This window comes from Leopardus geoffroyi, chromosome A3 (genome assembly GCF_018350155.1).
Source record: "Leopardus geoffroyi isolate Oge1 chromosome A3, O.geoffroyi_Oge1_pat1.0, whole genome shotgun sequence".
Classification (NCBI taxonomy): Eukaryota; Metazoa; Chordata; class Mammalia; order Carnivora; family Felidae; genus Leopardus; species Leopardus geoffroyi.
Window position 1 is genome coordinate 107,295,574 of NC_059336.1, and position 26,682 is coordinate 107,322,255.

At 40.4% G+C, this 26,682-nt stretch overlaps 1 protein-coding gene and 2 long non-coding RNA genes across 7 annotated transcripts in view; 2 read left to right on the forward strand and 1 right to left on the reverse strand.

The window, feature by feature from the left end:
• LOC123581200 lies at positions 1-15,934 on the forward strand. 2 transcript variants are annotated; one of them, XR_006703664.1, is made up of 3 exons: positions 1-2,250; positions 9,736-9,837; positions 15,849-15,934. It is a non-coding gene; the product is annotated as an uncharacterized LOC123581200 (long non-coding RNA). The 2 variants fall into 2 exon arrangements; XR_006703663.1 differs by lacking the exon at positions 15,849-15,934 and adding an exon at positions 13,405-13,581.
• LOC123581195 lies at positions 13,160-23,606 on the reverse strand. The gene is made up of 3 exons (XR_006703659.1): positions 21,340-23,606; positions 18,387-18,463; positions 13,160-13,991 (listed from the first exon to the last, which is right to left on the reverse strand). It is a non-coding gene; the product is annotated as an uncharacterized LOC123581195 (long non-coding RNA).
• The window catches only part of SLC8A1 (solute carrier family 8 member A1), a 385,952-nt gene continuing 379,702 nt past the window's right edge, over positions 20,433-26,682 (forward strand). For all 4 annotated transcript variants that reach the window (XM_045447045.1, XM_045447046.1, XM_045447044.1 and 1 more), the window contains exon 1: positions 20,433-21,054. The gene's annotated coding sequence lies outside the window, so the exon portion shown is untranslated. The remainder of the gene's footprint in view (positions 21,055-26,682) is intronic.

Genomic DNA, 26,682 nt, shown 5'->3' on the forward strand with positions numbered 1-26,682 from the left:
CCACTCACAGTCTCTCTTTAAAACAAGTAAACAAACAAACAAACAAACAAAAAAGAGTACTTTGAACGGTTGTACACAAACAAATTGGGTAACCACTAAAATTTAACCAGCTGACGTTTGGTAAGTGTTCCTCACACATGACATTAATACAAAAGCTAAGTTGTACTATGGTAATCTAGGAGGGTTGGGGATCAGACAAATATCTAAGCTACTCCAAAATGGTTATGGAACCAAAACTCAAACGGAGCTGATACAGCTAGCTGGGATTACAACAGGGATTGCATTTCAACTTAATCTTCTTATCCTAAAGCAAGTATATTGTATCTGAGAAAAGGGAGTGAAAGAAAAGAATAAAAGGAAGATGCTCAAGAAACTGAGAAGCGCAAAGGAGTAAGAAGGTAGGTAATGAGAAAAAAGGAGAAAGGAAAGGATCCAGGGAGACAAGGAGAAAGCAAGAAACAGTCACAGCAACTTGTAATCAAACAGTAAGAAGTTTCTAATTGTTTCCTCTTTCCAGCTGCAAGACTTGGGCTCTGGACCATCTTTCCTGTTACTTCTCATACACTTTATTTAATGTCACTAGGGACACTGCAGGCTGATGTGTCTGCCTCAGGTCCTCTTCAGAAAACTGAACAATTATGAATAGGGCCATCGTAAGAAGGAAAGGACGGCATACCACGGGCCATTATTAGTGAAATAGACACACGTAAGTCATGTTCTGTAATTGTTACTCAAGACCATTCATGTTACAAACCAATGTTCCTCAACTGTGGCCACATGTTAGAATGGTCTGGTAAGCTAAAAAACAAAACAAAGCAAAACAAAATAAAAAACCCCAAACTCCACCCGTAGAGATTCAAATTTAATTGGTCTGAAGTAAGGAGGCCTTGATATTTTGTGGTTCTTTTGGTTTGTGGTTTGTTTTTTGTTTGTTTGGTTGGTTTTTTCTTTTTCTTTTTTCTCCTCCTCCTCCTCCTCCTCCTTCGCTGCCTTCTTCTTCTTCTTCTTCTTCTTCTTCTTCTTCTTCTTCTTCTTCTTCTTAACTTCCTACATGATTATAATATGATCTGGAGCTTAGGACCACTTTTACAGAAAGACAATTTCTGAAGTATGCTACATGCATATTTATTGCTAAAATAATTAATTTTGGTTGTTGTGAACTATTAAGCTTTTATTTCCCTGAAATCAAGGGGAATTTTCTGAATGCTTTGATCTCATTCATCTGACAGCAAAAACAAAAACAAAAACAAAAACAAAAACAAAAAAACACTATTTAATTGTTTCTAACACATGTTCAAGGCACTGTGTCACAACTTTTGTATTTTATTTTGTTTCATTTTAGCCACGACCTTACAAGGACCTCAAGTCAACCTTTCATTGCATTTCTCAAAAGGCATTTTAGTGTCTTGTCTGCAATTGGTACTATGCTATTTGTATGGAATAAAAATTGGTGGGTATTGAGCCTATAACAACCCCATCCTTTTCTCCCACATTCATAGAAGAAAACTTACCTATTCCAGAAACAGAACAAACTGTTTACGGCTATTGTCTTTCTCCGGTCTGCTACGGATGAAGCTTCTGGCAATATGAATCACTCTGCTTTTGAGAAGATACAGTGAGCATATACATATCTTCCTAAATCTTTACATCTTATTTTAAAAGACTGTTAACATTCTTAGTTGTCATCATAGCAAAGCTTTAAGATTTCTTCTGTTTTCATAATCAAAATGCCTCATGAAGCTCTTGAGTGAATGACGGGATTTCCCAAAGACAAGTTCAGGCACTTCTGATAATAGTCCCAGAATAGAGATGTTGGAACCAATGAGTGGAAAGAATCCTGGAACTGCATTTGGAAGATACAGACTAAAACTGATCTGGAATGCTTCCAGACTGCATGACCTTATGCAGATCATTTAACCCTTATGATTCCCAACGTCTTTGGAGATGGTAGTTCCTGCCCCAGTTAGCCACCAAAAGACACAGTGAGCACAGAAGAGTTCTTTGGAGGCACATTTTTTCACTTTTGAAAAGAACAGTGCAAATGGGTATGTTTGTTCCCCTTCCTCCTGTCACTTGTCTCCACCCCTCTCTGCAAGGTGCCCGGAAAGCACCAGCACTGCTAACCCAGCTCTGTGGGAACAGAAGATTCCAAGTGGCTGAACAGGTCACCCGGTGCAGACAGGTGGAGTACAGAGATTGGCCTGGGACAAAGGAACCAAAGAAGACAATAGGCTGAAAGAATCAGAAAAGGTAATGCATGTCTCCACCATGCTTTCTAGAATTTCTTTTGCAAAACATTGAAAGTATTTATTTCTTGTAAGGATATATATCCTATTACACCTTGAAGTTTCCTTTATGGAGTAATCAAAAGCTTCTCAGAAGAAACAGAGGCAAGGCTAACCAAAAGAGACTACAATAGGAAGCTCATTTAAAAATACTAAACCTAGGGGCGCCTGGGTGGCGCAGTCGGTTAAGCGTCCGACTTCAGCCAGGTCACGATCTCGTGGTCCGTGAGTTGGAGCCCCGCGTTGGGCTCTGGGCTGATGGCTCGGAGCCTGGAGCCTGTTTCCGATTCTGTGTCTCCCTCTCTCTCTGCCCCTCCCCCGTTCATGCTCTGTCTCTCTCTGTCCCAAAATAAATAAACGTTGAAAAAAAAAAAATACTAAACCGTATTGGGAGAGAAAATCAACACTTCATCCCCAGATGCTAAAAACACATGACAGGTTATGACCAACAATACAGTACCAGGAACAGAAGGAAGGAAGACAGTGTTAGGAGGCCCAATATGCTTATTGACATTTGTATGGCTCACTCTAAAGGAAAGAGGATGAGGTAAAATACAACGAACATTTTTCCAGCATGCAATCACAAAGTAGCACGAGCCCAGGGAAACTTCTTACATGTCACTTAATTCTGCATATTAAATTAATCATGAAATAGTAGCTACTTCCTGGCAACGATAACTATTGGTCACGAGCTGTCCTGTCGTTACCTCAAATAATTTTCAGTACATTTCACAAGGTGATTACTATTTCATGCCTTCCCACCGTCATCTGCAGATTGGAAAATAGAGACGCCGAGAGGCAAATCACCAAGTGTACTGAGTCTAATGCATTATTTGTTTGCTCTTTATTTATTATCATTTCTTCCCCTTGGAATCAAAGATTTGCCTGGATTTAATAATTAACCATAGAAGACTGCACTTTTTCTTCTAAAAAAATATTTTTTAATTTATTTTTGAGACAGAGACAGAGCATGAGTGGGGGAGGGGCAGAGAGAGAGGGAGACAGAATCGGAAGCAGGCTGCAGGATCTGAGCTGTCAGCACAGAGCCTGATGTAGGGCTCGAACTCACAGACTGTGAGATCATGACCTGAGCTGAAGTCGGATGCTTAACCGACTAGCCACCCAGGCACCCCTGTACTTTTTCTCTTAATGAACAAATCGTAAAGGCAAAAATTGAAAAAAAAAATCTATTTCTATCTCCTTGGTTTCAGCTAAGTAAAAACTGAGGGACTTCTATGGCCCACACTAAATTCTTCTCATAGCCAGAAAATTCATAAAAATAAAATTCGCAGTGGAAAGAAGCAGGTTTCTAAATTAATAATAGAAGTAGTTATAATTATTATTAAGGGAATCTTCTTTTATTAGGAGAAACGAAACAGCAGTATATTTATTCAATTAATATGTGTGTTACAGAATTATTTTAGAATCCACGTTTATTTGGAAAAAAGTATAACGCCTTTAACAAAAATACTTTTATTTTGCAGTAAGTATAAAAATAAAAATTTAAATGAGTAGCTTATGTAATTTCTAATGCTAAAATAGCACTGAACTGTATCACTGGTGGTATTGACAATCTTAATTAAGAAGTCATTTAATGATAATGTTAACAAATCTGGCCAATTTTTTGAGTCAGAATGACACTACTCAAGACACAAGCCTAACTGATGTTCCCTCAGTAAGATGCAGAGTAGAATCTGTAAAGGAACATCTGATGCCAGTGATAAAATTAAGGTCAAGGACTTGGCAAAATATGTTATACACTGTAACAGATGTTCCCAGATGAAATCACATTTCTATTAAAAACTATACAGATGCTCAGTTGATAGAACCTAGAATCTCAGAACCGTAGAACCAGAAGGGATTTTTAGAGACTAGCCATTCCCATCATCTTAAAGTTGAGGATGCTGGGGCTCCTGGGTGGCTCAGTAGGTTGAGTGACCAACTCTTGATCTCAGCTCAGGTCGTGACCTCATGGCTGGTGAGTTTGAGCCCTGCGTGGAGCTCTGCGCTGACTGTGTAGAGCCTGCTTGGGACTCTCTCTCTGCCTCTCTCTCTGCCCCTCACTCACTCATGTGCGCGTGTGCTCTCTCAAAATAAATAAATAAACTTAAAAAAAATAAAATAAAACAAAGTTGAGGAAACTGACACACAAAGCATTTAAGTGATGAGCACAAGGTCCCACGGTTGGTTATGTGTCCGGACTAGCGCTCAAGCCCTTTCTATGATTCCAGGTTGTCTGTAACTATGACAAATGAAGGGACGTTTTTAATATTTTAGTTAAAAACATATTTAGGGTGAATTATATTGTGTGGTGAGACTAGAGACAGGAATATCAACCCAGACCATTGTACCTTTTGGATCTTCCCTGATTCTTGCTCTTGGATATTTACTCTTACGTTACACAGTAAATTGTATTTACCCTTGCATTACGCTTCTATTTCCCCCTAGAGTACAAGTTCCAAGGAATGCTACCATGTTCCAGGCCTTAGGAAGATGCCAAACTAATATTAAATCTGCAACACATTTTTTTCAATTTCAGTAGTACTATTAAAGATCATCAAATACTAGCACCATACTAGTGTGTGGGTGGTACCTAATGCAGATGATGGGTAAACACTTTCTCAGTTGTTCTTTCACAAGATTTATTATCCAGAGTTTGGGTGCTCAGAGTAAACTTCTGTGAATCGCAAAAGATGTGGCAACAAACGGGCAAATACCTAACACTACCAAAATAAGAAGCACTGTAGTGAACGTCACATGCTTTTTCTTTCATAGAGAAATCAAGTGGACAGTGACACAACACACGTAGAGAAAAAGCATGTAATTCTGAGATACATACAACTTCTCACTTGTGAATTGGTAAGACCTTATCATAGATGGGGAATGTGAGTTCTATTATAATCTCTTTCATCACGGCAGGAGGGATTCCGACCCCAGCTCTTCACGGACCAACTGGGATAGATTTTGTAGAGGAGAGACACCAATGAAATGAGGAGAATGAGCCTAACTTTAATCCCAATAACAAAGATGCAAAACTAATGATCTCTTTCCATTCTAGCCAATGGCAGAACTGGCTATTGTAGCCAATAACCTAGAATTTAGCATGGACTCCTTACTTATACCCATCCCCCACCTCAAAAAAAATCATTCACCTTTATCAAGACTACATCTCACTATCTTAAATTCACTTCAGTGGTTCTCACATGTATGGGTTTCAGAATCCCCTGGGGAAACTGTATTGGTACAAATACAAAGGCCCATGAGCCCTCCTACATCAAGGGGCCTGGGCCTCTGTGGGCTTTATTAACCATCCACACGATTATGGTATGCAACAAATGTGAGAAACACTACTTTAGGGTATGCTCTTAATTTTCCTCTCCCAGATAATTGCACTCGCTTCTTAATTGTTCTGCCCGACTCCAGCTTCTTTCTGTACCAATCCACTCTTCAGCCAGTCAACAAATCTGAAAAAGTCCAAACTTAAAAAAAAAAAAAATTAATGGCTGCTAATCACACTTGAGAGTTAAGTCCAGATTTGTTATGCACTCAACGCCCTTCAAGATTTGACTCTTGTAGGGGCGCCTGGGTGGCCCAGTCGGTTCAGCATCCGACTTCGGCTCAGGTCATGATCTCGCAGTCCGTGAGTTCGAGCCCTGTGTCGGGCTCTGTGCTGACAGTTCAGAGCCTGGAGCCTGCTTTGGTTTCTGTGTCTCCCTCTCTCTCTGCCCCTCCCCTGCTCATGCTCTCTCTCTCTCGGTCTCAAAAATATATAAAATCATTAAAAAAAATTTAAAAAAACATTTGACTCTTGTAGTCTTCTCCAGCTTGATTTATCATCACTCCCCCTTAGGTGCACAGTGCCTTCCTGGAGTCCAGGTCATTTACCATCATTCACATACTCATTCAAAAATTATTTATTGAGCTCTTAGCATAAGCACAACACTGGAGCTTATACTGTGGATAAGGTGGTGAAGAAATAGAAATCATACCAGTTCTCAAAAGGTGAAAAATAGGCAAGTGAACATACTTAACTTCATTAGAATTTTAATAGATGCTCAAAAGAGTAGGAGGTTGTTACAAAAGCATATATGATGGGGGCCTCACCTAGTCTGCGGCTTTTCAGAGGTAACTCCCTCAAGCAAGGTATTTTTCAGCTAATGCTTGAAGTTTTTATAGAAATCAAAAGATAAATGGCAAGAGGTGCAGAGGGGCCTTTAAACATAGGGAACAGAATGTGCAAAGGTCCAGTGGTGAGAGGAGAACATTTTCAAGGAACTAAAAGAAGGTCATACAGTGGTACATCCTATTTGTGGGGAGACTTTCCAAGATCTCCAGTGGATGCTTGAAAGTGCAGTTGTACTAACCCTACATATAATATGTTTTTTCCTACAATACATACCTATGAGGAAGTTTAATTTATAAAGTAGGCACAGTAAGAGATGAACAACTCTTAATAGCCAATAATAAATAGAACAATTATAACAAGGTACTGTAATAAAGGTTATGTGCATGGGGTCTTGGTCAAAATACCTTACTCTGCTCTACTCACCCTTCTTTTTCTTGTGATGACGGGAGATGATAAAGTGCCTATTTTACTAAGATTTGCAATATTGAAAAGTCCATGACCTAGAAGTGTAAAACAAAATGAAATTAAACCTATCCAATATCAAGAGAAAGATCTTTCATATTAACACACATAACGACTATTGATCTCCAGAGAACCTATGTGTCAGGGATTAGAGGCTAACCGATCTCATCACATCATACTATCAAATCTGTACGTGGAAGACGCTGTAATCCACAACCTTCTGGAAAAGAGCCTGCGACACAAAGAGGAGGTAACAGACCCTACATGACACAGACAGAAAGTGGGAAGCCTGGAGCTCACACTCAGGTCTCGGGCTCTATGGTTCTCATTCACCCCTTAGTGTGCTGTGAGCCTAATGAAACAATGGAGCTGTATTTGGGGCTGAAGAAGTGGATGATGATCTCCACGTTCAGATACAAGAGTACTAATGGGAATTTACTCTCTTTTCTAATTAATTGAGAAAAACATGTCAGAAGAGATGGAAATTTTGAGTTAATTGGTTCAGGGAAATGAGATAACTTGATTGAGCAAGGGTACGGGATAGCCAGTAGATGTTTATTAGAGAGGGAAATGAGCCTCACCTAGAGTCCTGGGGAGAGTCCTGGCGGGCTGGGCCTGAAAAGCATGGTTTCCGCAGAAGGGAAAGAGTGGAGACGAGATTGCAAAAGGAGATACTCAGCCATGAGAAACTGTTTGTGGCAACGTGTGCTTTGCAAGTCTGCCTTCCTGGCAAACTTGAGTTTACATCATCCATCTATCTCCTTGCTTTATTAAGTCATTCACTTTCTTCTTTAATTCCAAAAGCAGATCTGATTGTTTGCTACATAACTTGCACGCCTCTAGGTGCTGGCCATATAAAGACATAGTGGCACACCCTTTCCCCTCATAGAGCTGTTTTATTTTTTTTAAGTACCTTCAATTGCGGAGCCCAACGTGGGGCTCGAACTCACTGAGATCAAGACCTGAGCTGAGATCAAGAGTCAAGCCCTTACCTGACTGAGCCACCCAGGTGGCCCTTTCCTCATAGAGTTTTACATCCAGGAGACAGCACAGAACCATAAACCAGAACATGTAATCTTATATGACAGGTCCTAAAATAGCTGCTGAGGGTGATTTGGAGACAAGGCGGGCGGGGGGGGGGGGGGGGGGGCGGGAATATTAAGAAGTCAGAAGGAGTATTTTTCAAGAACTCAGTCTTGAAGAATGGGAATTAAATGGGTAGAAGAGATTAAAAAGGTTTTAAGTAAAGGGGTGCCTCGGTGGCTCAGTCAGTTAAGCGTCCGACTCCTGGTTTCCGCTCAGGTCACGATCTCGCGGGTTGTGAGTTTAAGCCCCACATCAGGCTCTGCACTGACAGTGCAGTACCTGCTTGGGATTCTCTCTCTCCCTCCCTCTCTCTGCCCCTCCCCTGCTCATGCTCGCTCTCTTGCTCTCTCTTTCAAAATAAATAAATAAAACTTAAAAAAAAATAAAAATGTTTTCAGTGAAGAGAATGATACCTGGGAAATTCTTGAGGACAGAGGTAAAGAGTTTGATAGGACCAGAGCAGAAGAGGCTTGTGGGCTTGAAATGAAAGATGAGACAAAAGAAGCAGGCAGGTGCCATGTCACATGAAGGAGCTTGGATAGCAAGCTGGGGATTTTGAGAGAAACCACAAAGCTCTGGGAAGCCACCAAAAGATTTAAATCAGCAGAATGATAAAATCAGATACAAGCCTAGTAAAGATCATATTGGATGCAATGTGAGAAGAAGACAGGAGGAAGTCCAGGCAGGAGGCATGGAGACCGGTTGGAAGGCTGGTCCCAAAACTGAGTGATTGGGCAAATGGTTATGGATGTGGGAACACAGGACAAGCAGTAGACTGGATTAGAGAAAACGAGTTTCTATCCCAATTATTTTTCCACAAATTCCCATCATCCCTTCTTTAACATATTAAGGAGAAGGAAAAATATATATATATAATTGGTAAAGAATGGATTTGGTTATTCTTGTGCTTATTTTCTGGCCCCAATCTGAATGTAAGCTTCCAGGGGACTGCGTTTGTTGTAAATCCACAGATGCAGGAGACCTGAACTCAGAGGGACCCCGGCGGGCAATGTTCTCACCCCGTTCCCTCCAGTCTCCACTCCTCAAGATTTCAAAATATAGGAAGGCACTTCTTCACAGTGACTTCATGATGATCTTGGATGGGTAAAAACCTAAGCCTCTGTCAGGAATAAATGAACTCATTAAGAATATGGTTTTTACTTCGCTGCACTTACCTTTTGCCAAGTAGTATCTGTTACGCCCAGATTCACATTAGCAGGCAGCATGAAGGAGAGAAAAGCAAAGCATCCACCACTTTGGAATGGATTTCTTACCTTCTTCACTGCGGATAAGGGGCATTATTGATCTGATTCGGCTAGGTCAATTAGCAGAGCAAACAGATTCCTAGACTGGAGAAAAAGCTAAATGACTTTTGTCCTTGACCTAGAGAAATTACCTGGGCAACCGGAACTTCCGTTTCTATGTCTCCTAAATGAGCCTGATAAGTGGTATACTATCCAAAAGAGTGAGTCTCGAGCCCAGCAGATTTTGATGTGGTTTGGGAACCACTGCTCCATGTATAAAGATCGTAGGGAGCTTTTGAAAGCGGATATATTTTATCTGGGCTCCCTCCCTCAGAACGGGATAAGCACAACCTAATGTGAGATTCAAGCAAAATGTAAAAATATCTCCATAAATGAATGTTAGTGGTTTCAGGAAACTATAACGCTGCTGTAATAAATAATGCTCGGTAACAAAAATATTTGGTTATTTCATAGTATTAGTTGCATGAGGAAACAGCATTAATTATAGCACTTTCGTTTTCTTCTTGTATAGCAAGCGGGAGTCTCTGGTAGCAAACATAAGAAGCCAACTCTGTAATCTAAGGAGAAAATAAAACTTGTGGAAGGTCACGAGGGTGACTCATGGGAATGAAAGGTAAGGTGAGAACAAAGCCTAGAAGACTAGAAACATTTGACTCTAGGGACGTGGGTAGTAGGAACCAACAGAAGTCTCCAAAGGGGGCAGTTGGAAAAAGTAAAATTCTTATCAAAGCCAGTGCTGTTAAAAATGATGTTCAGGGAGTAACGATCCGGCAGGAAAAGGAGCGATGTTTAAGAAGAAAACGTGCTTTGGAACTTCTGAGAAGCAGTCATTCAAAATGCATAGACTTTAGTTCTTCAGTTAGTGTTGATCCCTTGATGAATTATACTCATTTAAACCTGGAAAGAGCCCAACAAATATTCTATATAAAGAACATACCTTAGAAGAAGACAGCATGAGGAACAATAATAATGTTTTAAACCTGGCGGTGCTACCTTGATTCCAGCAAAGTAATGAAAGAACAAAAAACAAAGAGGAAAAAAAAAAAAAAGAAACAGGTTGAGTTGTGCGATGATAAACTTACGAAGGGCTCACAAGTCACACTAGGTCGGGGAGGCGGGGGGCAGTGAGGAGAAGGAGGTGGAAGACGAGGAGGAGGAAGAAACCTACCTTTTAAGTGGTAAAATAAAACTTAATTTTGGCAAAATTTATAATGAACTAAAATTTAGTTCCTTTCAATGTGTGTCAAATTTTCTTAAAATAAATGCCCTTACAGGGCCATGAATGATATCCTGCCCCACCCAATGGATAATTTGACTTAACGGCTGTTTAGTTCAACAACATTTTCAGACAATAATTCACATCACACTTTAGTGTTCATTGTCACCGAATTGAATCCAGAAGTCTTGATGATATGATGATAGAGTTTATAGGACCAATTGTATGAAATGAAGCGTGTCATTTTCCTAACACCACAATAAGAAGAGTCTCTTTCATTGTGAGACCTCACGCTCAGTCTTACGCTTATTAACCTTGTAGGTTTAGGCAATTATTCTGACCTTTTTACGTTTCAATCTCATCATACAAAAGGAGACTATTACCTTATTACCAACCCTGCTTATCTCATAGGATTGTGAAGTACATGGGGCACAATGATTGACGGTAAAATCACTTTGCAGATTCTACAGCACCTTGTGAATGCAAGGGTTAATTGTAGATACTTTGACGTATTACTTAGTAGTAAGCTTCAGGAAAAGAATTGTAATGTTTTGGATTTCTTGACTAGAGGCCGTAAAAGCAACAGTCAGAGAATTCACGTACATCACAACCTTTTGAAGCAACATTTCACAAGCCAAAACAACCCCTGTGTGGGGCTCGACCTCATGACCATGATATCATGACCTGAGCCTAAATCAATAGTCAGACACTTGACCAACTGAGCCACCCAGGTGCTCCCAAAACAACTATTTTGAAGAGTTAACTTCAAGGTGCTAAATTTATATCGTAACCCTTAAAAAGAAGTCATTTATGTCTGTGATATATGTATCTCTATACACCATTTCTTTTTGAAGGCCAATGTGAAACATCACTAAAAAAGGCTACAGTTGCAACACCACCTTTGATATGACGGCGCATGAGCATAATTAATATTGCATACAAATGCCGTCCCTAAGTATTAGATAGCGAGCTCACTGCCGAATTGTTGTGAAAATGATAGGGTACGCTTCTTTTAGGTTAAATCACTGAGAATTTTTTTAATTGCCCTTTAATAGAAATCATACGATATTTTTAGCCTAGAGAAAACAGAGTCTGTGGGAACCACCTTCTCCCACCCATGTCTTGGCAGTGGGAACTAGTGTCTCAGATCAAGACTATTTACTGATCCCCATGGTAACAATGTGCTCTTTCTTGCATAAATCCTAATATCATAAGGACCTAATGGTTCTTTAGTATGGCATCTCAACCCCAAAATAACTATGCTGATATGAAATATAAATGCTCTAAATAGAACGTTTTTTTTAATTAAAAGTTAAAAACTATTGCTATGATGCTAGAAAGTTTGATGTAGCCTTTTCAGTAGAAAACAAACATTTTGGAATGAACCTTCTGCCGTTTCTGAGTATGGACGCTGGACCTTCAAAGAAGTGATTGAGTTGGGCCTTTTAATTTGTTACTTGGCAGAGGATCATGAGGGCAGGAGCAATGTTGGGGTTGGGGCTCTGAATAATGTCCCCATACCCATGCAGCAACAGTCCGTGAAGACACTGCCCGGGTGCATGGGCTGCCAGGGTTTAGAGGTCATTACCCTCTTGTTTTCCAGGCTTAACAAGAAATTAAATCCCTAAAAGCTTCATCTACCCTGAGACCTGCTTACTCTGAAGTTGCTAGATATATTAAAGCACACTGGCTAAGATTTCAAACAACAAGAAAGATTAATCGCTTTGGGATCCTCAAAAGAAAAATGCTGTACGAATACCAACAAATGGTATATAAAATATATCTATTTATCTCCTGGTCAGACCTGACACCTTTAAGCCTCCAGGATTACACGCCCGTTTTAATAAAAGTAGTGTTCTACGGAACGGACTTCCTTCCATACGACATTATAATTTTGTTCGAGAGAGTGCAGGTGGTGGTGGAGATAATTCTATTTTTCCTTTGACAGCTTCCCCTCCGATGTTTCAAATGCATTACTGTTTTCAAGGGCTTCATGTAACAAATAAAGTCACTTGGCATTGTCACGAAGAGGAGCGTTTCAATACTCTGGACCCAAAGATTGTACTCCAAATAATGTGTTTCTTCCCTTGGCATTATAAAAGCAACCAGATGAAAAAGAGGGTTGCACATCTGAGTGTAGAAAGCAGAGAAGAGCTACAGCAAGGGTAAAGGCTGCCCAGGCTCCAGGTTGACTCCCCGGGTTTTAAAATAAGTGGTTTTTTTGTTTGTTCTTGTTTTTGTGTTTTTAACTGAAAGCGTCTAATGAGAATGCTAGCTGGGAAAGATCGAGTGAAGGAACAAGTGAATGTTAATCCCTACCGAGGTCAGGAACTTTATTTTATCCGCATTTGTATTCCATGTGGTGATTGGCCCATCAAGGCCTTACACAGATATAGGCACAAAGGAAAGAAGGGAAAGATTTATGAACCATCAAGTGGTCATTTTTGTAATATAAACAGGAGAAAGATTTTTATTTTAAAAAGTGCTATTATTAAGATATCCTCCACAAAGCGTACGTTTGAGGAATATTTCTTACGTGGTTACGTGTCTGTCTTTATGTGTCTGTGATATATCTGTGTGTGATACATGAAGTATGACTATAAATAATGAGGCATAACGAAACACATATTTTGAACAATATATTTGTGTTGAAGTGGAGTTGAATTCAATCAGGTTATGCTGAAGTAGTATTGAAATTCAATATCAAATGTCGCGATTATAGATTGTTCAACAGAAAATATTTATTGAGCTGCTTCTACGGTCTGTGTCGATAAAATAACAACACTGTTAGGGAGCGGGAAGAATGAAATCACTTCGCCCATAGTCATACAACTCCAGAAAGCAGAGAACGACTTGGCTGGCTCTTGAGGCAATGCCCACCCAAGACCATTTAAAGTTGAAGCATTCTTACCTGCCCGTTGTACAATTTGACTTTGGAATATATTGTTTCTTTTTTTTCTGAAGGAGCCTTTTGGTCATTGTAATTTCAAATCATGACGGCTCAGAAGCTGTCCTTAAGAATAAGAATAAACTGAAGAACTTTTTACCTCCTCCACGGATAGTATCGGCGTCTACGGATGTAGTGTGACTGTGGCAGCAGAAAAAGACGTGACACGAGACAGGTTCTCAATGAGTTCAGACCTGGAGCCACTATTGATTGTGTTTGCACTTAATTCTCAGCTGCAATCACTCAGTCTCACAGTTGGACAACACCTCTCGTCCAAAATAAACCTTCCGTTCTTGATTGCTCCGTATCAGGCAGCTGCCATTTCCAGCTGTTTCTTGATCAGAACCCATTGCTTTAACATTTGCCTCTTTATGTGCTTGAAGCAAATGAACAAGCCCAGGAATATTTGGAGACATTTTATGACACGTACCAGTGTTATTTGACTCTGCAACAAGTTAAAAACAGATCACAATGACTAATGCCGACACGGAAGAACGGTTGTTTCCACTTACCTGTGTCTGTGGATAAGAAATATGTTGAGTTTTTTGGACCAGAGAGTCTCTCCTTCCATCATGGTTAAAATTGCACATGCAGGATGAAAAGACTGGAGAAAAGCAGAATGATTTACTGAACTTGTTGCCTTCAGAAAGCAATCTCATTAAAGTAGCTGGTGGGTAGTCCAAAAGTATCTCAAATAAAATAAGCTCCATTTTGGAGAAATATATATCTTCGTGTAATGTCTGTGCATTTTTCTAAACACTCATCATGTCTTTTGCCTACGTTAATGCATAGCGTAGATGACATATACAATATTTTATGGGTGTAGAGGGCTGTGTGAGCCTCTGGGCACGGTTACTTTGTAAGAAATGCTTAGTAACATGCACTTTTGAAAGTCTTTCAACTTGTCTTTGAACCCATGGCCAAGTGTGTTTGGAGAAATGCTTCCCTGCCTTCACAGCCTCATAGTTCTCTGTTTTACCCCTCAGTTCTTCCAAATCAGTCTCGTTCCAACTAAGCCTGACGGGATGCCTCCTCGTTCATCAGTGCCTTTAAATCACCGTCTCCTGCAAAAATCACGAGGGTCCAGCTGCGGTGTTGAGAGAGAATGCTATGGCATTCCAACATTTTCTCTCTACTCCGGTGTCCAACAATTGCAGTGAAAATAACTTGTAAGCAATTTCTTCCCTTTAATCTCTTCAAGCTCTCCCTATACTTTGAAATATATGCAAAACCAAAACAAAACAAAAAAACTTCTTCATTATATTTTACATTAGCATTAATGTCTCTGCCTGTTCTCTAGTGATAAGCCCAGGGACATGATCAAGCTTAACTAGGCTGTCTACACAGGAAGATAGAATACACTTTAAATGATACAATATTACAATTAGTAAATCCTTTTAAACACTGATTTTTTTTTATATAGTCAGTGTCTGGTGACAAAAAAAAATCCTAATAACAGCAAAATCTGAGTAGATTAATATCCTTAATATTTTTTAAAATTTATTTATTTAGAAATATTACTCTAGGAATTTATTTAGTATAGAACACCGTATTAGGTACTATAAATAGATTATACAGTATATAATGGGCTCAGTTCCTGAAGTCAGGAATATTCTAATCCACTTACAAAGGAGAATCTACAGTTTCTGGTTGTTTTTTTTTTTTTTTTTTTTTTAATGTTTATTTATGTTTGAGACAGAGAGAGACAGAGCACGAGCAGGGAAGGGGCAGAGAGAGGGAGACACAGAATGTGAAGCAGGCTCCAGGCTCTGAGCTGTCAGCACAGAGCCCAACACGGGGCTCGAACTCACGAACTGTGAGATCATGACCTGAGCCAAAGTCGAACGCTTAACCGACTGAGCCACCCAGGCGCCCCTGAGAATCTACAGTTTCAATAGAGAGCAAAAATAATTGAATACTGTTGATTTTGTATTCTTTGCTTTGTTTTTAAAATGTTTTTAAAATAGGACTAAACTCACAAGTAACTATGACTATACCATTTCTCTTACTTTCTTCTACAGGGAGGTCCTTACATTCACATAAAGTCAAAAGAGTACCATTGGACACCTATGAAGGGTTTGAGACCTTAAAGCCCAGAAGGAATACGAGACCAGTTTGGGCTTTCTATTCTGTTGTTCAGGTGTTAATCATTGGAAGCACCTCCCCCCAAACACCCCCCAAAAATCTGTTTGCAAATAGTTTTTTAAAAATGATCCTTGCAGGAGGGCCTGGGTGGCTCAGTTGGTTAATCATTCGACTTCGGTTCAGGTCATGATCTCACAGTTTGTAGGTGAGATCGGGCTCTGTGCTGACAGCTCAGAGCCTGGAGCCTGCTTCGGATTCTCTCTCTCTCTCTCTCTCTCTCTCTCTCTCTCTCTCTCTGACATTCTGACATCCTGCTCACATTCTGTCTCTCTCTCAAAAATAAAAATAAATGAACGTTAAAAAATGTTTCTTGCAGATCATGGGACATGAGTTCCAAAGCAGAGGAAGAGGGTTCATCATTTGCAAATGGCATAGAAGAACAAAATCAAACCCTGTGAAGAGCAAAAAAGAGATGAATTTACCCAAGATCATCTCCCTGGGTGCCACCAGCTCGGTTAGAGCTAAATTGTTGTTGATGACTTGAAAACACCAGATCACGTAATCTGACATATGAGGATATACACCACAAATAATCAAATATTTTAATAATGAAAACATCAAATGAATTAAATATCCTTATTATATTAGAGCTATTAGAATTACTTTAGAGATAGGCACTCCTGGGTGGCTCAGTCGGTTGAGCATCTGACTTTGGCTCAGGTCATGATCTCACGGTTTATAGGTTTGAGCCCTGCGTCAGGCTCTGTCCTGACAGTTCAGAGCCTGGAACCTGCTTCAGATTCTGTGTCTCCCTCTGTCTCTGTTCCTCCCCCACTTTTGCTCTGTCTCTTTCTCTCTCAAAAATAAATAAATAAATATTTTAAAAACTTTTTAAAAAAAGAATTACTTAAGAGATCTTCTAGAAGCAATCTCTGATGTTAAGCACAATGGTTCTGCATTTTCAAAGCCCTGGGAAGAATTTAAAATACAAGTGATCGTATAAGCATGCAGACAAAATTTTAAACTAGCTGAAGCCCCAACACTTCATTCTGAGGTGTGATTATACACTTCTACACCCCTCCTCCTCTTCCTTCTTCCCTTCTAACACATTAAATTTAATAGTGAACCTAGAAAGTAAGATGTCCCTTTAGGAACAAAGAAGATATTAAGAATTTTCTTGCAGAGTTGGGGCACCTGGGTGGCTCGGTTGGTTAAGCATCTGACTTTAGCTCAGGTCATGATCTCATGGTTTGTGGGTTTGAGGCCCACATGGGGCTCTCTGCTGTCAGCACCAAGCCCGCTTCGGATCCTCTGTCTCCCTCTCTCTCTACACCTCCCCTGGTTGTGCTCCTCCCCCCCTTTCAAAATAAATACATAAGCTTTAAAAAAGAAGAATTTTCTTGCAGAGAGTGCCAAGTAGGAACCCACCCACCCGCTTTTCTTTGTAAACGTTTGCTTTCAAGATTCCTGTAGCATTCTATTATCATCAAAACTCATCAAGAAGGAAAATTAAGTCTCATCAAAAAAATCACAACTTTGATTGTGTCGTAACTCCTCCACTTAATATACCCCAAACCAACATGCTAAGCCTGTCACTCAAGGTCCTTTGGGTTTCCTCCATCCCAAACCTCAGCCCAGGTGGACTCCTCACAGTTAGTCAAACAGATTCTGTACCATATTGCCTCTTGGCTTTGACTCAACTTTGTCCACCTGGAATTCCTGCCTTCTTATCTACCATTTGTTCACTCAGGAACTCGGGACCTTTGTACTTGGTCCTTGGTCTGTGCCTAAATCTGTGCCTGTCTCAGTTCTAACCCTGCTTCAAGAGTGAGGAGTCTAATTCCAAGCCATGCACTTATTCCATGAAATCTTTCTTTCTCTCTCTGATCAAGAATAATTTATTGATCTATCCATTCCATCATTTATTTAGTTAAATATTGTATTGAATGCCTATTGTAGGCTAAGTCCTAATAATACAAGTGCAGGTGAAATCTGTTGCCTGACTTTGTGGAACTCGAAGCTGAATTGAAAAAGCAAACGGGTGAAATAGCAGTTACCCTAGAGTTATAGCGTGGGAAGGCAGAGTTGTACAACGTGTGCTCCAGATCCTAAACTGCACTGGAAAGGCCAGCGTCCTCCCGGAGGAAAGAGCAGCTGATCCGAGCCTTGAAGTTCAAGGAAAGTTAGCTAAACACAGAAGACAATGACGAATGTTCTACGCAGAAAGAAAAGGTGCAGGAAAATAGCATAAGAAATGTGAGGAAAGCCACGGCTTTCTACGTAGTCAGGCTGTGCATGCAGTACAGGTCACTGGAGGTGGCTTCAGTGAAAGGACCTGGGTGGGTGAGTGACCAGAGATGAGATTAAGATGTGAATTGTAATTGGGGCACCTGGGGGGGCTCAGTCGGTTAAGCCTCCGACTCTTGGTTTCGGCTCAGGTCATGATCTCACGGCTTCAGGGGTTTGATCCCTGCGTCAGGCTCTGTGCTGATAGTGTGGAGCCCGCTTGGGATTCTCTCTCTCCCTCTCTCTCTCTCTCTCTTTCTCTCTTTCTGCTCCTCCCACTGTCTCTGTGTCTCTCAAAATAAATAAATAAAAACTTTTTAAAAAAATACGTGAATTGCAAGTAAATTTTAAAACATCCCTGAGAACTAAGTTAAGCAATTTATGTTTTATCCTAAACGTTTTGGGGAAGGATTGAAAAGTGTGGAGTGGGGAGTGGAAAAATCAGAATTGGAGTCTGAATGTTACCATCATCCACGCAAACACCCGCATCTGAAAAAAAATTAAAAGTCCACTTTCTGTATGAATTATGGTTTTATTTTTCTCAAAGAACAGGAAGTCTGGGGTGGGCAACTCAGTGAGGCTGTCAATACCTGAAGTTCTTTCTGCCTGTCTGGTCCAGCTCCCTTACCTCATGGGCCTTTGTCCTCTCCCTTGTCCCCTCCGGGTCACCACACAGCGGCTGCAGTTTCAGTCTTCAGGTTCACTCTGTGGGAAGGAAATAGGTGGGAGGGGTAGAGGGACAAGAGGGGCAAAGCTGACCCTGTCCCTTTTTACAGATAAAGACACACTTTCCTGAAGTCTCACCCAGGAGACTCCTATTTATGCCTATTTGACCAGAACGTGCGTTACACGGTTGTCCCTGGCTGCAAGGGGAGGTGAAAAAACAAAGTTTCCCTTTAGGAATTCTAAAGTAGAAAAAGGCAAGGGAAGAGAGGGCACCGAATGGTCCCTCGGCACAGCCGCCATCTGCTGGGTCCGCCACTGAGCTACATACGGTCAGCTTTTTAAATACCGTGTCTTAGGGGCGCCTGGGTGGCACAGTCGGTGAAGCATCCGACTTCAGCCAGGTCACGATCTCGCGGTCCGTGAGTTCGACCCCCGCGTCAGGCTCTGGGCTAATGGCTCAGAGCCTGGAGCCTGTTTCCGATTCTGTGTCTCCCTCTCTCTCTGCCCCTCCCCCGTTCATGCTCTGTCTCTCTCTGTCCCAAAAAAAATAAACGTTGAAAAAAAAAATTAAAAAAATTAAAAAAATAAATAAATACCGTGTCTTAAAAAGTAACCAATTAACTAACTAAATATCATATCTTCATTTCCCTCAGATACATTATTTTTATATAGAATATATATTTGTATACAGATAACACATTATTATGCATACGTATAATGTGTAGATACTATACAACATAAAATGCACTAATAAGTGGAATCTATCTATACATTTATGTCAGATTGAAGATATATAGATAATAACATAAAACGTATTACGATATAGACTCTACACACACACACACACGTCTGATTGAAGGGAGGGAGGGGAAGGTTTGAATGTCATAATATTTTGAATGAAAAAAAAAATTGCCCCTCCCTGCTCTGGCCTTAGTGCTTTGCACAGAGATTACTCAAATCCAGAATTCCTCCAACTTGCCATTAGTACAGCTATTTTGTACCCTTCCCTCTTTTACACAAATTTTAAAATGTAGGCAAAGGAGAGAGGATAATATAATGAGTCCCCCAGCGACCAGTCAACCACCCGCAACAATGATCCTTTTGCCAATCTTGTGTCATCCATCCTTCTCCTTTTCCTCTGGAAGGCTTTAAGCAAACTTGTTCCATTTCAGTACACAAAAATGAATTATCTCTGCATACCTCAAATTTATTTTTTCTTCTTCAGATAAGAGAGTCTATAGGAATTTTAACAGGACTGGGAAAAAAAAGGCTAATGGAAAAATGTTATTCGGGAATTCTCTCACATACGTGCGCGCAGGCACACACACGCTCGCGTCACAACAGACTGAAAAAAAGAGAAATTTTGAAACAAAGAAGCCAAATTTTCAGGAACTGGAAGGTTAAGTGGAGTTTCCACAGCCCCCTGGGGGAGGACCTCTCACCTAGAGCTTTATTAGCCGCAGCCAGATTTCTCCTTCCCTACCCTTCAACGTTTATTTATTTTTGGGACAGAGAGAGACAGAGCATGAACGGGGGAGGGGCAGAGAGAGAGGGAGACACAGAATCGGAAACAGGCTCCAGGCTCTGAGCCATCAGCCCAGAGCCCGACGCGGGGCTGGAACTCACTGACCGCGAGATCGTGACCTGGCTGGAGTCGGACGCCTAACCGACTGCGCCACCCAGGCGCCCCGTCCTTCCCTACCCTTCAAATTCAGGTCCAGGTTATGCGTCTTTTAAAGTATCGCTGACACTTAATAAATGTAGCAATTAGTCTTCTAGTCGAATTTACATTCTTTAACATTATAAAAAAGTTTTCTGAATCTCGAACTGTATGCTAGATGGTAGATTAGTAGGAACTGCCACAAAATCCTAAATGAGAAGCTGTGTCCGGAAGAACCTGGCCTCTCCTTCTGTCTTGAAGACTTTGATCACTCTGACCTTCCGTTGCTACCTTATCCTTAAAGACAAATAATTCAGAGTGTTCACAGCTCGTCTTAACTAAATAAGTACATTAAGTATGTATGTATGCATTCATGTACAAATTCAAATCCATTTGTCCAGACATTCATTTATACATTCACCATTCACTCAACATTTTGCAGGTCCTGTACATATCTTATCGCTAAAATCTTTAAGGATGAAGACCAGACCGTGGTAAGGAGTTATAATTGTGCCTCTGTTTTCATAAGCTGAGCAAACCCACATCCTAAAAGCTCTACGTGGGAATCAGGGGAAAAGTGATTGTTCCCTAAACGTCCGGGGAGTAGAAATGCCAATCTGAAAGCGTATTTCCAAAAAGGCACAGTGGCAGGACGGCGGGGTGGGAAACGGGCCTGGCTGGAAGGATCTCTATATGTGTATTTTTATCGTCCATGTGTTGGATGAAGCGGAGAGCTGCCAGATAGCTTCTTTTCCACAGCTTGGAGTTACTGTTGGGAACAGATCCATGTATGGAAGCGAAAGCCGAAAGGCACAGATAAGCAGAGATCCAGCTATGCAAACCATGTTTAGAGACACTTAAAGGACAAGCATCTCAGGTCCTCTCTTTCTGGTAAATTCGGAGCAGCCATCATACGGGGTCTTTTCTCACATCCAGCCCATGCGGACCGAGCAGCCCAGACTTGACGGAGGTAGGTGCAGGGCTTTTGTGATGAAACTTATCTAAAGGAGCATTCATGAATATTCCTTCCTGAGCTCTTGATGTCCTTTAAGGGAGCTGCCAAATGATATTTTGGAAAAAAAAAAAAAAGACAGGAAGAAAGAAAGAAAGAAAGAAAGAAAGATTTGGGTTGGGGCTGGTGTCTGAGAGGTATTTGACAGCTCTGCCTTCACAAGACAAGGCAGCTTGGTTACAGAGGGAAAGCGACAGCACGGAATTCCTGCCAAATCTAATCCCTTTGTCCGGGGTCACTTACCCTTTGGATTTTTGCGGATAGGAGTCTTCCTGGGTATTGCCAGCACCTTTGGAATGAGCCACAGCTTGCCGTGCGTTCTGATGCCGTGTATTTTAGGCTGGGGTTGGTAGGATTTGCCCTTTTCTTCGCCTGCTCCTCTGAAGCCAGCAGAAACTCACACGTGGGGCTACTTCTTCCTTAGACATGGAAGGGCTGCTCATAAACGACATTATTATTTTTGGCAGGGGAAGTCATTTTTGCAGTGTTTCTCAGCAGATCGGAGGTTGATTACATCCTGTTCAAAGATTCTTGGGTTGCTTTCACAAACACGGGTCTTGCGCAAGTGGCAATTGCTGAAGCCAGCTGAAGCGTTGGATGGTTCTCAGTGCCTCTAGCGTTTTTCTTTCTTTTGCATTAATGACTGGAAACAGGAACTTGAGGGGACACTTCCCCAAAGATGCTTGCAGCTGTCAGGGATGTGTTGGGAATAGTAGGTTGTGGCAGAGTCACAAAAGCCGTACGTCTCAGGAGTCCAAAGTAAAAGTATAAACGTGAAGACAAGAACAATAGTAGCATCTCTATGACTCTAGTCCATTTTCTGAAATACTGGCTAACTCTGCCAAATCTTATCGGTCACACTTTGCAATGCGACTCTAGCTAATTACCAAATTGTAACAATTAGACCATTAAAGCAGTTCTTTGAGAGTTGTTGGCAAAATCTGTGAACTCTTGCCAAACACCTAAATGGAATCAAGGGACAAATTTATGGGTCACACATGTAAAATGTGTGGGTTTTTCCAAAATTGAATTAAAGTAATTTTTCCCCAAGAAAATGAAACGTAAATCCAGAATTTCTCTGGTTGAGAATAATGTGTCTATATTTCAAGCAAGATTTGAACTCTCGTTCTTTAGGCTTTCAATCTTATAATAGAGCAGGAGAGGAAAAAAAGAAAGAAAAAATTGGATGTGACTTTTCCTTTCCTGGTGACAAAACATGACGTGCAAAATGCTTAATAAACAAGTGTAGGAAAATAATAAAAATGGCTTGTAATACTGACCAGGGAGATGTTCTTTGGATAAATTAGATAGTGGGAAAAGCAATTCGCTTAGGGGTTGTAGATAAGATGACTCTAGTGATGGAGTGATTTCTCTCAAATTGTGAATATTCCATAATACCAAAAAAAGTGGCAGAGAAGGAGAAAACTTCATCATTGTTAAAATAATTATAATACTAAAGCATGGATGTTTTCATCAAATTATTCCTTTTAATATCTATTCACCCTGACGGCACATGAAATTAACAACACATTCAAGCTTACCCTCTACAGATCTCTAAAATATGCTATTTTATTCACCTAAAAATACTAATATTCTGATACTGAAAGAGAGAGAGGCAGGCGATAAACTTTGCTTTTTTTCTTAAACTAACACACACAAGGCGTTGTAACTTTCACTAAAGTGGAACGGGCCTACAAAAGGGTGGCTTTAAAATACTGAATTAAACACTACATACCAAGCAGCTTTTCCAAAGGAACAGTACAGCAGGAGTCTGGGCAATTTTCAATAAGCAAAAGGTTATTGTAAGTTATGTCACTGGTATTTGTGACCAGATGCAATGCATCTATGATGTCATTGACTGTTTTCTCATATGCTTACTGCCAAGTACATTTCAAGTATTCATTCCTCATGAGAAATGTCTGTTCCTGTTAGTCTTTAGTACGCAAATTTAAGAAGTGCAATATCAGTAATAAAGAGTGACTTATTGCTATTTTTTAAATAGTATGTAAAGATCCGTGAAAAAAAATGACAAATACTCAAACTACTTGGCCTTTTGACTATGACTTCTTAAGCACTCAGTGATGACTATACATTTAGACAATCCTGGGGAGGTCATGACCTGAAGGAAATTCATGGTGACCAAGAGTGATAAAGAAGTTGAAATGTATCCTAAGAACACAGAGCACAGATTTGAGGCTCCTGTGTATATGACGGTGCCAGACGGGATAGCTCCTGGGCCAGGTCACTCGGGCTCCAATGAGCAGGAAGACCAAGTCTTTTAGGGGCTTTGATGGGGAACAACTTCCCTGCACATTGAGGGCGGAGTTTGTATGAAAGTGGTTGGAGAGGTTTACTTCTCCAGAGGTATGAAAAAGGATTTTGATCCACAGGAAAGGACATTAAGTTTCAAGGAAATGATAGCATTGGGCTACTTTTTAAAAATCCCCTGGGGGGGAAAAAAGACAGAGAGGGAAACAAACCCTAAGAGACTCTTTTTGACAGAGAACAAACTGAGGCTTGATGGAGGGAGGGGGGTGGGGGACGGGCAAAATGGGGGACCGGCATTAAGGAGGTCACTTGTTATGATGAACATTGGATGTTATATGTAAGTGATGAATCACTGAATTCTACTCCTGAAACCAATACTATACTATATGTGAACTAACTAGAAATTAAATAAAAATTAGAAGAAAAAACTAAGAAAAAAATAAAAATCTCCTTGGGAACTTTAAACAAAATAAAAATCTCTCCGATGATTAAAAGTTGTGGGACATCGAGTGGTCTCAGACAGACCACTGACGATTTCAAGAACCTTAAAGATGACAGCAGGCATGAGACTCGGGAACAAATCTGAAGACCAGAGAGGCTATATACTTTCTCCAAGGTTAATCAATGGATTAATCTTTCTCCAATGGTTAATCGATGGATTAATCTTTCTCCAATGGTTAATCGTTGGGTTCCCCAGAACCCAGATAATTTGGTTTTCTGATCAGAGCTAATCTGCCCATGCTGCACTTCTTTCAATTTCTTAAGCTTAAAGTTACATATTTTCAAGTGTCACGGCAAGGTATTGGAAGAATTCCGTGACCGAAGAATTTTGCAGGTAGTTTTAAGGTTTATAAAGTAATGAGAAGGGAACAGATCGCTGTGGGACTTAGTGCTGCTGCGGAGAAAATGGCCTTTCCTACCTTGCTGACTTCTTCCCATGCTTCTCACCTCTAACTGCACCTGAGAATCACTTAGGAGGAGTAGTGTCCGCACTGCACTCCAGATGAACTACATATGCTCATGGGGTCCAGGCAAGGGTAGTTTACTTTTTAAATCTACCCAACGAAATGTAAAGCCACAACCAGGATCAAGAACCACTTTGTTTTTGAAATAAAAAAGTGGTAACCACTTTAATTGATCTCGACAGGCAAGTTAACAGAACCACAGCTGAAGATCAAAACTGAACTCTTGCCCAAAGAGATGATTTCTTTGAAAGCTTTACTGATGTAATCTTTGCTGACAAGGAGATCCTCTTTACAGGTTTCAGCATATTTAAAAAGAAGTTTTCTCTATACAAAGGATTGATATGGATCTATGTGATATCTCTCATACTTCTTTAGCCTGAAATTTATGTGTGCTAGCCACAATTATAGAAACGTTAAAAAATATGTATATGTGACGTTATGGTTCTGAATTATAGACGGTAAATGACATTTTATACTATTTTAGCAAGTATCAGACAGCCATCTTGAAAGGGCTTGTTAATTTTGGATAGCAACAGTTTTCTCAGGAATAGGCAAATCATTGCCTTTTTTGCCTTTTGCCTTTCTAAGTGGCAAGAATTCTGGAAAAGAGTGAGTGATTTTATGCGGGAGATCTATTCGTTTGTCACATATCAAAATACATGAATGAGAAACTAATGGTAGCCAAAATATGATGAGGATATGTAGGGCCACCAGAGACTCCTTCCATTTAAGGTGGGAAACGAAGACTGGGTTGCCCAACCCTGCAAGGGAAGAGTCTGGGCCAAATGCAAGTAAATACAACTTAAAGATCTTGGATAAAGAAGATTATTCAAGATAGTGGGTGGAAGCAACGATCAGAGTTCTGACTGCTGATGGTAGGTGGGATCAGACAATCTGAGTTTCATCCTGGCTCTTCAATGTACATCATGGCTGTGTGACCTTGGACAGGTAACATCATCTTTGTAGGCCTCCATTTCCTTCACTATAAATTTTGGATAGTAACAGCATGACCACATGGAAGGGATTAAGTGGCAGAATGCGCACAAGGTATTTAGCATCGTGACCAGTAAATGGTGGTACCATCTTTGTAAGCAATATTAAAGTCAAATCAGTCTCTTGAGGAAGTCTCTGAAACTAGGAATATTACACAGAAGAGTGATCACATTTCAAGGAGCGTATAGATGAATTCTTAAATGCCTTTCAAGTCAGTTTTTAAAATCAACCCAGCACTAGGGGCGCCTGGGTGGCGCAGTCGGTTAAGCGTCCGACTTCAGCCAGGTCACGATCTCGCGGTCCGGGAGTTCGAGCCCCGCATTGGGCTCTGGGCTGATGGCTCAGAGCCTGGAGCCTGTTTCCGATTCTGTGTCTCCCTCTCTCTCTGCCCCTCCCCCGTTCATGCTCTGTCTCTCTCTGTCCCAAAAATAAATAAACGTTGAAAAAAAAAAATCAACCCAGCACTAAAACTGAGCCTTTGGGAAACACTGATTAAATACTCTTTCATTGGTTGAGTATGTGCACATTGAATCCCTTTCCTACTCTAAATTATACCATGAAGGTGAGCCTTGAAACTGTCATTTAAGATATCAAAAATAAAGAAATAAATACAGATATACATTCACTCATGAATAGTAAGAGACATACAAAAAAAAGCAATTTCAAAAATGAACTCATATCATCATGAATGAGAAGGGCATCAGTTAACATTTCTTGAATCATTTTCTGAGCAAGGTATGTTTTAGGTAGAAATAGAAGACTTCATTGAATAGTTGCTCTATGAAGAGTAATGTATTACATTCTGATCAGTAATAATTTATAATAGTAATTATCAGTCTAGGCCTTCAGTCTGCCCAGCAGTTTACCCCCTGAGAGATAAGATGTGATCATTTATGAAATGACATTATTGATTGCAAGCTATTCTTGAATTTCATTTAAAGAAATATAATTTTAACAAACTATTTCTAAATTTCAACTAATTTTACCACTGTTTTACCCATATGGATACAATACATACAATGACATAAAAAGGTTTGGTTTTTGTTTTGGTTTTGGTTGAATCTCCAAATTCTAGATTCAGACAAATCTATTAACTACCAATTATGCATCTTATCGCCATGCTGGGCAAATTCTCTAGTAACTACCTTGGCATGTGTTGCGCTCTATTATTTTCCAAGCATGCTTCCAAGCAAGTCGCATATATTAACTTATTAATTCTGATCATTGCTCTACAAGATAAGCAGCCTTTTTACAGAAAAAGAGTGAGGCACAGAAAGGTTACATAATATGCCCAAGGTCACACAGCAAGTAAACAGAAGAAGCAGGATTTGAAGCCTGTGCTTAACCTCCGTGTTCTAAC